This window comes from Mytilus trossulus, chromosome 2, assembly GCF_036588685.1.
Source record: "Mytilus trossulus isolate FHL-02 chromosome 2, PNRI_Mtr1.1.1.hap1, whole genome shotgun sequence".
NCBI lineage: Eukaryota > Metazoa > Mollusca > Bivalvia > Mytilida > Mytilidae > Mytilus > Mytilus trossulus.
The window spans coordinates 51814295-51826106 of NC_086374.1; positions in this window are offsets into that span (position 1 = coordinate 51814295).

Below are 11812 nucleotides of genomic sequence, written 5' to 3' on the forward strand. Positions count from 1 at the left end.
ACAGATGGTGTTGTTACCAGGGAAGTATTTAAGGTAAGTGCATTCCCTTTAGGGAACGAATGTTTATGTTTATCATGTTTGGATTAGTAAGGAAAATAAAAGGGAGAAACATAAAAAATCCAGTTAAGGGGCAATAGTTAATATTGTACTGCAATATATGCACAATTCACATTAATTATTTTATAAAGTCTGTTGCCAAACATTTAAAAATATATACATGATTAATAAGTCTACCTTATTTAAACTTTTCTATGGCAGTTCCCCGAACTAGTAAGTCAGATGTTTGCAAGATACTTATATGCCGCCCTAGATTATTCATATTTAAAGAAAAACTTGATGTGATAACGGTCCTGGAGCTATAACCCGAAGCTTTTCATCTAATTTGTGTGCTAGAAATCAAAATGACGAAAGCAAGATCAAACATATTTTTACCAAGAACAGCATATTATGTTCAATTAAATCAACGAAATCACCAAAACCTCAATTTAGACAAGCTTAGAAACTTAAATTTAGTGAGATTTATCAAGTTCTTGTGTGATTTGTTGCTGCACATGGATATATTTTGGAAAAGATGCATGGGTGTGTATTGCAGATTTCACTTGATTGATGTGTGTCATGATACATCTAAATTCTAAATATAAACATATTTTTGTTTTCTTTTGAAGTAATATAGAATAAATACACTGTCGACGTCGTTATCTTGTAATCTCATGTTTTAGTTGTAATGTTAAACAATATTTATAAATTCAAATTTCGATTATAGAAAGTCTTGTCTGATTTTGTAAGTTACTAGACGTATATTTTATAGCCTGAATGATGCATGTATATTGCTACTAGTGGTTGTTTTGATTTGTAAAATTTTCCTGTTGTATATAATTTGGAAAATAAGTATGGTTCTTATGTTACTGTTATACCACTGTCCCAGGTTAGTGGAGGGTTGGGATCCCGCTAACATGTTTAACCCCGCCACATTATTTATGTATGTGCCTGTCCCAAGTCAGGAGCCTGTAATTCAGTGGTTGTCGTTTGTTTATGTGTTACATATTTGTTTTTCGTTCATTTTTTACATAAATAAGGCCGTTAGTTTTCTCGCTTGAATTGTTTTACATTGTCTTATCGGAGCCTGTTATAGCTGACTATATGCGGTATGGGCTTTGCTCATTGTTGAAGGCCCTACGGTGACCTATAATTGTTAATGTTTGTGTCATTTTGGTCTTTTGTGGATAGTTGTCTCATTGGCAATCATACCATATCTTCTTTCTTATATGGTATTTGATATTTACCATGTTCATCAGCATATTTGATGAAAAATATTACAAGCATAGATGTATTATACATTTATGTTATATGTTTTAGGCACCACCCATTCATCTTATGTTGAGCCATGTGTGCAACTTTAATAACAACAAACACTTCTTTCACAAGATAAAATACGAGAACATACATTTTTCAAAAATGAAATCATATAGTTTTTTTGGTATCTAATTTTCATCGCAAAATTCCTTTTTTTCACTTCCATTTGAACTCAATTAATTTTTGGAATCAAATATTTTTAAACATAATTATTCTCCTCTCCCATCTGTTAAACGAGAGGTTTTAAAACTAGCTACAAAATCAGGTTTAATCTACAATTTTCTACATAAGAAAATTCCTATATCTCAGTAAGAAGGTGGAAGACCTTGATGCTTCATACAAATGTATATACTAGATGCCTAATGTTTTAAAGTTTGCGTCCATTCTCCTTTACCTCATTTTCATGATCCAATGACTACTTGACACAGATAATGCCCCGCTTGCATATAATGATATAAGGGACATAAAAGAACTGTATTAAAAAGTTTGTACTTGATTTGAGTTTTGTGGTAATAAGCATTGTGCCGGTATACGAACCATAAGATTGTTGCAAAGTTAAGTAAGAGAACGGAAACAACATTCAGTAATTCTTCAATTGAAATGGGCATAATTTTAGACTGCGGTAAAAATGAGGCCACCAAAATTCAAATTGTATCTGTGTTTTGTAGTAATAAGCATTGTGTATAAGTTCCATATATATTGGTTAAGACAAACTACATTGTCTTATCGGGGCCTTTTATAGCCGACTTTGCGGTATGGGCTTTGCTCATTGTTGAAGGCCGTACGGTGACCTATAGTTGTTAATGTCTGTGTCATTTTGGTCTCTTGTGGACAGTTGTCTCATTGGCAATCACACCACATCTTCTTTTTTATATATAAAGTTAAAAAAAACACGTAAACGTACATTTCAGCAAATTTTCCATTTGTTAAAAGGAGAATAACTCTAGAACAGTACAAGTGACGCTTCTAAAATATCAAACTTGATCTAGTGGTAATTAATAAACAATGTGTATAAGTTTGATAACATTTGGTTGAGGCAAACTAAAGTTAGAGAACGGAAACCAACTTTGGTACGTTCGCGCTTACATTTGTACGTAATACTGTGTACGTATACAGACGGACAAGATAAAACTTAATGCCCCCTCCGCAACAGCGGGGGCATGAAAAACATGTGTTTTCCCTGATAACCGAAAAGAAAACTTTTTTAAATGCCACTAGTTACAGAAAGAATAAAATGTGTCATACGCATCTATTATATCTACTAATATATTATCAATCATGAACAAACGGAGATAACTCAATTCAAAATATTCCCTAAATAATATGTTTTTGATGAATGTAGTCATAGTTTTTAGTTCACAACTCAAATTGAATGCTATCTTAACCACATCTTAACAACTTCAGGGCTCACTAGCACTTCAATAAGTACTTTAAACAGTAAAAATTAAAATTGCATTTCAGTCTTAAATGATAAAATCGCAATAATAAATGCAGGCAATAATTTCTGAATTGACAGTACATTTAAGCAGATTTATTTCAATCAGATTTTAAATATTGTGAGTTATTGTCTTCTTTCTTTTTCAGGTTCTGTATCTGTTATAAAATTAGAACTTCCAGATAATATTGGTAATTTTGAACAGCAGAAGCAGGAAGAGTTCCCAATTAATACTACTTTACAATGTCTACGTGAGAATTCCGGTAGTATAAACATGGATTCAAGTGAAATTATTAAATCAAAAGAAGAAAAACCTATCGTTACATGTAATTATACTGAAAGCGGCAACACAGCTCGAACAACCTCAGCAGAAAACAGTAAAGAAGAAAATAGACATGTACTGAAAGTGTTTACTGACATATCATATCCCTGGGATGGTTTCAACATGTGTAGTACATGTTTTGGCTTATTTGGGTCAGTAACAGAATTACAGAACCATTTTAAAATGGACCATCCTGGTAGTGTAATGCTTTCAACTTGTATTTATTGTGGGGACAGTTTCTCGAGCAACTTTCTATTGAAGCAACATTTTGTGACTTGTCATATGGGTAAACATGACTTCACATGTATGTTGTGTGGAAAGTCATTCAAACAGGGACAGCATTTCAGAGGACATTTAAATACACATCTTGGTGTGCAGGCTTTCAAGTGTAAAACATGTAAAAAATCATTTACATATAAAACTCTTTTAACTGTCCATGAAAAGCAGTTTCATAGTGGAAGCTTTAGTGGTAAATTTGAATGTGTCATATGTAAACGTAGGTATCTTAAAAAGGTTCATTTAAATGAGCATATTCGTGGTTTTCATGGAAAAGCAAAGCCAAGATATACATGTGAATTTTGTAATGAAAAATTTGTATGGAGAGGATCTTTTATCAAACATAAAAAGGCAAAATGTACAAAAAATCCAAATAGAATGTAAAATGTCAATATATAGGCAATAATAATTTATAACTGCAATTTTGTTAAATATTATTTTACTTATCTAAGTGAGAATTGTGCGCTTACTACTTATAGGACATGAAGAAAGATCTGCTAGTATTTACTTAAAGACCATATACATGGTCATTACTTTTTGTTGATTTAGAATATGACTTATTTAAATGTTGCATGTATCTTTTTTTTTAGTACAGAGTTTTTGTTTCAATCTTAGTTGTTATCATTTATATTTGTTATTATTTACTTATGAAATGCTGAAAAAGAAATAAAAGTACTTAATGACTCAATATTCTCAGCATAAGAAAATACCTATATCTCAGTAAGAAGGTGGAAGACCTTGATGCTTCATACAAATGTATATACTAGATGCCTAATGTTTTAAAGTTTGCGTCCATTCTCCTTTACCTCATTTTCATGATCCAATGACTACTTGACACAACCGCCTCCGCTTGCATATAAAATATAAGGGACATAAAAGAACTGTATTAAAAAGTTTGTACTTGATTTAAGTTTTGTGGTTGTAAGCATTGTGTATACGAACCATAAGATTGTTGCAAAGTTAAGTAAGAGAACGGAAACAAAATTCAGTAATTCTTCAATTGAAATGGGCATAATTTTAGACTGCGGTAAAATGACGCCACCAAAATTCAAATTGTATCTGTGTTTTGTCGTAATAAGCATTGTGTATAAGTTCCATAGATATTGGTTAAGACAAACTACATTGTCTTATCGGGGCCTTTTATAGCCGACTATGCGGTATGGGCTTTGCTCATTGTTGAAGGCCGTACGGTGACATATAGTTGTTAATGTCTGTGTCATTTTGGTCTCCTGTGGACAGTTGTCTCATTGGCAATCATATCACATCTTCTTTTTTATATATGAAGTAAAAAAACAAAAACGTAAAGGTACATTTCAGCAATTTTTCCATTTGTAAAGGAGAATAACTCTAGAACAGTACAAGTGACGCTACTAAAATATCAAACTTGATCTAGTGGTAATTAAGTGCCAGTCTGCCTAAGAATCAGGCAGTGGGGAAAATATGACAAAAAAAACCACCAAATTTGACATTGATTTCAGTTTATAAAATGTAGGTATGCACAAAAATAACATTCATTTCTGTTTTCTGTTTTGGTAATAGAAGATACAATTTGGTGAAATGCACTAGAAATTAACGAATAAGGGGAGATAACTCTGTAATTTTCTATCATTCTGACCAATTTTCTAACCAAGTTATTTGATACTACATGACACACACAAACGAAAGACCAATTATGTTTAACTCAGGATGATGCTTAGTATTAAATAGCATGATTTTGCTCGGTGGTTTTTTTCTGATCATGTTTTGATTTTTACCTTAATTGCCTGATTCTTACAAAGACTGGCACTTAATAAGCAATGTGTATAAGTTTAATAACATTTGGTTGAGGCAAACTAAAGTTAGAGAACGGAAACCAACTTTGGTACGTTCGCGCTTACATTTGTACGTAATACTATGTACGTATACAGACGGACAAGATACAACTTAATGCCCCCTCCGCAACGGCAGGGGCATGAACACCTTGTGTTTTCCCTGATAACTTAAAAGAAAACTTTTTTAAATGCCACTAGTTACAGAAAGAATACAATGTGGCATACGCATCTATTATATCTGCTATATTATCAATCATGAACAAAGGGAGATAACTCAATTCAAAATATTCCCTAAATAAGATGTTGTTTCTTGAATGTAGTCATAGTTTTTAGTTCACAACTCAAATTGAAGGCTATCTTAACCACATCTTAACAACTTCAGGGCTCACTAGCACTTCAATAAGTACTTTAAACAGAAACAAGATTAAATTTGTCTCCTGTCAGAAGGCGGAGTAAGGACATAATGTTTAGTACCTATCACCCCTGCATTGTAATATCTTCTTCCCACATAACAGTAAATAATATCGTAGTTGCATGTAAAGGGTTCGATTTCTTATGAGATATGCAAAAGGAATAATACATTTCATGATCATTTGCATTCAGAACCGAAACAATTACTGTTGGATTTAAATTTAGAAAGTTGTACAAATGTAAGCTTTCATTGGACTTGTATGGTTTCATAATTTATACGAAGAAGACGAAGAAGATGCTTTATTTCCATCAAATTAGCTCACAAGGAGCATAATATAATATCATTATAATATTATTTTACAAATATAATAAACAACAAGTATACATAGTTACAAAAACAAATAAGAGACAAGAGTTTTCATATATTTGTATATATATATACATTATGTACACAGCCATGTATCACCATCATTGATGGCGATCCGATGGATACATCTGTTGTAGGGTTGTCACTGACTTGGACGTACTTATGTATATATCAAAAATTGTTGGGTTGATGTTTAGACGAGTTGTATATAAACGTCTGTATAGTAGTCAACGATTTTCCCCACGAGGGCGCTGGATCGTTACGAGTAACGATACATGTACACAATAAATAAATTATATAAACGCCTAAGAAAGTGTACACAACAACTCCAAATACAAAAAAGGTAACTATAAATGTAATTATTTATAAATATTTCGGATAACAGATATCCTTCGTCAGTCAGATTCTGATGTGAAATGAATCATCTTTAAGTCTCGTTAGATTCAACTTTTACTAAATCTTGAAATTTATACAATAAAAAAGTCAAACCAAACATCAGTGAAGACGCTTGCACCATTCTAAAAAAAAAATAACATGACATAGGTTATGTGGTTTATTACAACAGAGAGCTCATATATATGCTTTAAATTCAAATAATAATGTGCGATTTGAACTAGCACAATTCTAAAACTTTATCGGGAACGACAATTATGATGGTATAACATGTATGCGCTTGATAACGTCTGTAAAATTACCAAATAGACAGCACTGAACGATCTAAATATTGGAAATTGAGAGTAAAGTAGCTACAACAGAGTCTGAATATTTAAACATCGTGAACAAACGGCCGTTAAAATGTAATAATATGATTTTTTTATTCAGTATAACTAGAAGAACGTGGCTAGGTACTTATACATCCCTCAAAAAATTAAGCAATTTAAATTGGTATCTTCAACAATATATATATATATTTATTATATACTAATTATTTTCTGTGACTGTATCTTATATGAATTTGTAGGATCCTTTACTATAGATAATTTAGCTGATCTGTAACAATAACATCTCCATGCCTTATATATCATGTACTGTAGTACGCCGCTAGATTAAAACTGACGTGGAAAGGCCACCGAAAGCTTTACTTTTGTGAAGCCCAGGTGGTAGTGTGGTCTAGCGGGACGGCTGCAGTGCAGGCGACTTGGTGTCACGATATCACAGAAGCATGGGTTCGAATCCCGGCGAGGGAAGAACCAAATATTTGCGAAAGCAAATTTACAGATCTAACATTGTTGGGTTGATGTTTAGACGAGTTGTATATATATATATGTCGTGTACAAGTTGCGTTTTTGTACAGGTCATAACATGTACAAAAATAGTGTATATGTTATAATTTGTACAATACTAAAATACAAGCTATAACATGTACAAAAGTACCTCGTACATTCAATTCTTTATTACTTTGAGCAAATGATGCTCATCAGTACAAATATAAAATATATGCAAATACAATATATCATAAATAAATACATAAAACCTATATAACTGATAAATGAATACATCCGAGAAGAATAATAATCTGTAGTAAGTATTGGTAACTTATAACATGTCTGTTCTACGTTTAAATGCATGGAAAAGAAATTTACAAAGGTTACATATGTCTTTTACATTTTCTGTGCTCAACAACTGTATAAGCTTAAATGACGATGGACGCTTATAATAATATGGCTTAATATACTGTCTCCTAATTGCATTATAACAATCACACTGTAAAATGAAATGAAACTCGTCTTCTATTGTACCGTGATATCGTCCTGTTTTAACAAATAAGTTATGTGAAGACAATCTTAATATTCTCGTTAGATACACTCTAAAATTCACATGTGTAGTAAGGTAAAATTGTAAACGAACATTATTTACACAGTTTTTATATAAAAAACACTTTGGCAAGCCATCCAATAGTTGAATCAAATATTGATTAGCTTGATCAAATATTCTAGTTTTGATAAAATACTTAAAGAGTGTCATTTACAACTAAATTATCTTGGTTATACCAGAAGTCATTCAGACCCAAATTAAACAATAGTCCTGCGTGATCTTCGTATTTAGTGTCTTGTATACTATGTGTGTCATTGACTAACGGAGTGTTACTTGATGATAACTGTTTAAAATGTTCAAAAAATGACGAAAGGGGGACTTCTGTATTATAAGCGCGCTTCTTTTGGAACATTCTATAAAGCTTTTTAGGGTCGCTTTTACGTAGATGCTAAAGCATGACACCTTCTCGACGTTTATACTGCCGTTTTAACTTATTTTCGTACACTTTGTATTGTCTCTTCGTAGAGATAAGTCTCTGGTGATTTTCTGCTATTCTGTTCTTATTAAACATATTTAACGCACTTAAATAAACATGACGAAGCCTTCTACACTCACAATTGAACCATGGCTTTTCAGTAGTTTTACATACAAATTTTCGGCTAGTACGTTGAGCTCGAGAGTCAATTGATTTATTACTGGTACTTTTAAAAACGGAGTAACAATATCCGTTAACATGTTATAAACTGTACAAAATATTGCCTAAAAATAGTTTTTCAAAATTTTAAGGAAAAAAAATGTTTTTATGATTCATGCTATTACAATAGCATGCCATTAACCTCTTTTGCTTTTGATTATTGTTCTTTATTATTCAATCAATTTCAATTATGCATGTATATTCTGCTTTATTATTATTTTCAAATTTTGTACAGATTAAAACCATTTTTAAGCAATATTTTGTACAGGTTATAACATGTACGAGGTACTTTTGTACATGTTATAACTTGTATTTTAACATTGAACAAACTATAACAAAGTTGCCAATTACACGACACATATATATATGTTTTGTTAGCGTTTTTAAAAAAATCCCGAATATTCCAGGGACATAATACATGATTTAAATTTAACAAAATTAACCACACAAATAAACGAAAACTGTTCATGGGACACACTTTGTCAGTTTTCTAATTTACAAAGAGACATAGCTCAAAAACGGCTTTAGTGATAATAAGCACTGTGTATAAGTTTTATAATATTTGGTTCAGGCGAACTAAAGTTAAGAGAGTAGACACGGCAAATTAGCAATTTTTCGATTTATAAACGGACATTACTCGTGAACGGCGAAAATGACGACAACCAAATTCCAAGTTGATCTGAGCTTGATGGTAATAAGCATTGTGTATAAGTTTCACACATTTGTTGGAAGAAACATAAAGTTAGATTTCGGAAACTGCAAATTTGCAAATTTTCCATTTATAAATGGGACATGACTCTAAAACGATAAAAGTGATGATAGAGTGCAGAAAAAAAACATTTGGGAAAGCGGACGGAAATCCGTACGTGTAGATGAAGAGACGACCGAATTGAAAGGTAAACCTCAATGCCCTTCCGCCATTGCGGGTGAAAAAAACCTTCGCCGACAAAATCGAACAGAAGAGTACTGGACAATCTTAACATGGAAAACAACCGATGTGTGCTGCTGCTTCCATATTCCGCTGAGAAGATTCCTTTACTGGGAATAGAAAAACCATCACCTTCCTCTTTCTCGGTGCTGATAATAGACCTTCAATAAAGAGAGCAACTCCATGACAGTGCTTATATTCAGACAGTCAGTGAATGCTCCCTTCATCGGTAGGTCAGATCCGCTGGTTCAAGTTGAAGCCCTTCAATCATGCTAGTGTTCATCCAAGTTATACTGCAACTAACGATGCAAATTATAGGAAGGACAGTGGGGTTGGTATATTTGTTTTCAGTGAACTTCAAGGAAAGTGAATAAAATAAAATTGTTACTCTTCTATCAGATGTATTGAGTACACGTGATACAGTTGGAAATACTTTTTTTCTTTTGCGTATTGCACATATTTTCCATATGCATTGGTCTAGAATTTACAATATACCTAATATTTGTCTTTTACTTTATTGATAAATATATTAGTCTTTTACTGTAGCGATAACTTAAACCATGTCAATATAATACTTCCATACTTAAACAAACAAAAACAAAGAAAGACAGAACAAACAAAATACTTGTAAGAAATATGTTCAGTCTGACTTCTTGCATGAAAGTCTATGCATATGCAAATCAAAATTGTACAGATATAGCTCGTATCAAAGGTTACAAGATAATAGGATTCTTTTGTAAATTTTCAAATCGCTTATCATAAATAATGTGAACAAGACACCTTAATCTAAATAATGGATTGATAATTTAGTTTTACATTACTCCCCTCTCTTTGACATTGCCCTTTGGATACTAAATTGATTTCAAATTACATGTACTTACTTTTGATCTTAATAGCTGTATATAATTACTGTTGTTTCTTAGGCTACAAATAATTACAGATAAATAATATCTATCAGGAAGATGTTGATGGTCGTACGTTTTAAAAGATTCATCAAAGCTGTGGCATACTAAGCTTACATATTGAGAATAAAACCGAACTCCAACATCAAGGAATTTTTGATGGAATTTTTAAAATTAAATGACCAATTGACATATAAAATGTAAGCGATCACTGTCAACACTATCAAGGCTTTTGTTTTATTAACATCCTTGTTAATTAATGTGCTGATATATTGTTTAGACAACGCCTATAAGAACAATGTATGTAATTTATAAATAATAGTTTTTTTAAAGTTCACACAGACTCCTGCAGCGATTAATTGGTTTGATACTGCAGTCGTGGCTATGATAATCGACGCCTGTTTTGGTATAATCTGACCAAGCTTATCATTTACATCAGAAAATAAGGCAGATTTAAAAGCTTGTTCGCTTTTTCATAACTTTAAATTGCTCTTTTAATAGTTGCGTATTTCGTATCGCTAAAATACACTGTCAATTTTATATTTACAATAATGAACAAGTTCAAACAACTATATATATGATGGTTTTACAAAATAGCGGAACAAAACATTACCAATTGTGAATTGGCTTCGATCTATTAAAGTACAAATAATTCGATTATAATAATTGTTAATATACCAGTCAGTCCTTGTGATATCATGCATCATTGACTGCATTTTAGCTCGGGGCATTTTAGAAACTGGGCGACTATACATTTTAGTGACTTATTTATTTTAGATACTTATTTTGTCACATGAACGACTGCAATAAAGCAAAAAAAACATTATTGACTTGGCAATTATATTTTTCATATACTAGTATATGATTATAAAACTTATACAAATATTAGAAATACTTGCATTGTCTATTAATTGATAATTTCATGAACAATTAAAATAATTACTTAATTTTTTTTTTATCGTTTTTTTGTATGTAAAATAAATGATTATTTTAAAGTTTTTGTTCATAATTATTGATGTTATTGTCATGTCAAATGTTTATATCCTTACAAATTAGAAAATAAAAAAATCTTCTATTTAGCAACACAGATCTTATATGGCTTAATAAAACGGAGAGCACTAGATATCCATAATATATTGCTTTAAACATCATAGTCACACTAAACACAAATTACCTTAACTTAACTACATTTTCACCATAATCAAACACGAAAGACCCTGATCCGATATGGTATTTCCTCTTATTCATAGCGGAGCAGGGTCACCGGTGTATTAATTCTTGCAATGTTTTTTCAAACACTTTCCAAATTTATTTCTTTAAACATTTGCATGTCTGACGCTGACAAACGGAATAATAGAACTCCTCAACATAACATTGTCCATAATTTTACTTCGAGATTGTAAACTTTATATAACTTTTTTTGTCAGAAAGTAGTACACTAGACATGGAGTGTTTTTGAGAAAGGGGAGATGGAATTTGATTCTAATTTGCATTTCATTGTTTTGAAGGTCTGATGCATTAAAACAATATTGGTTCTCTTTTTGAAACAGATAACTTT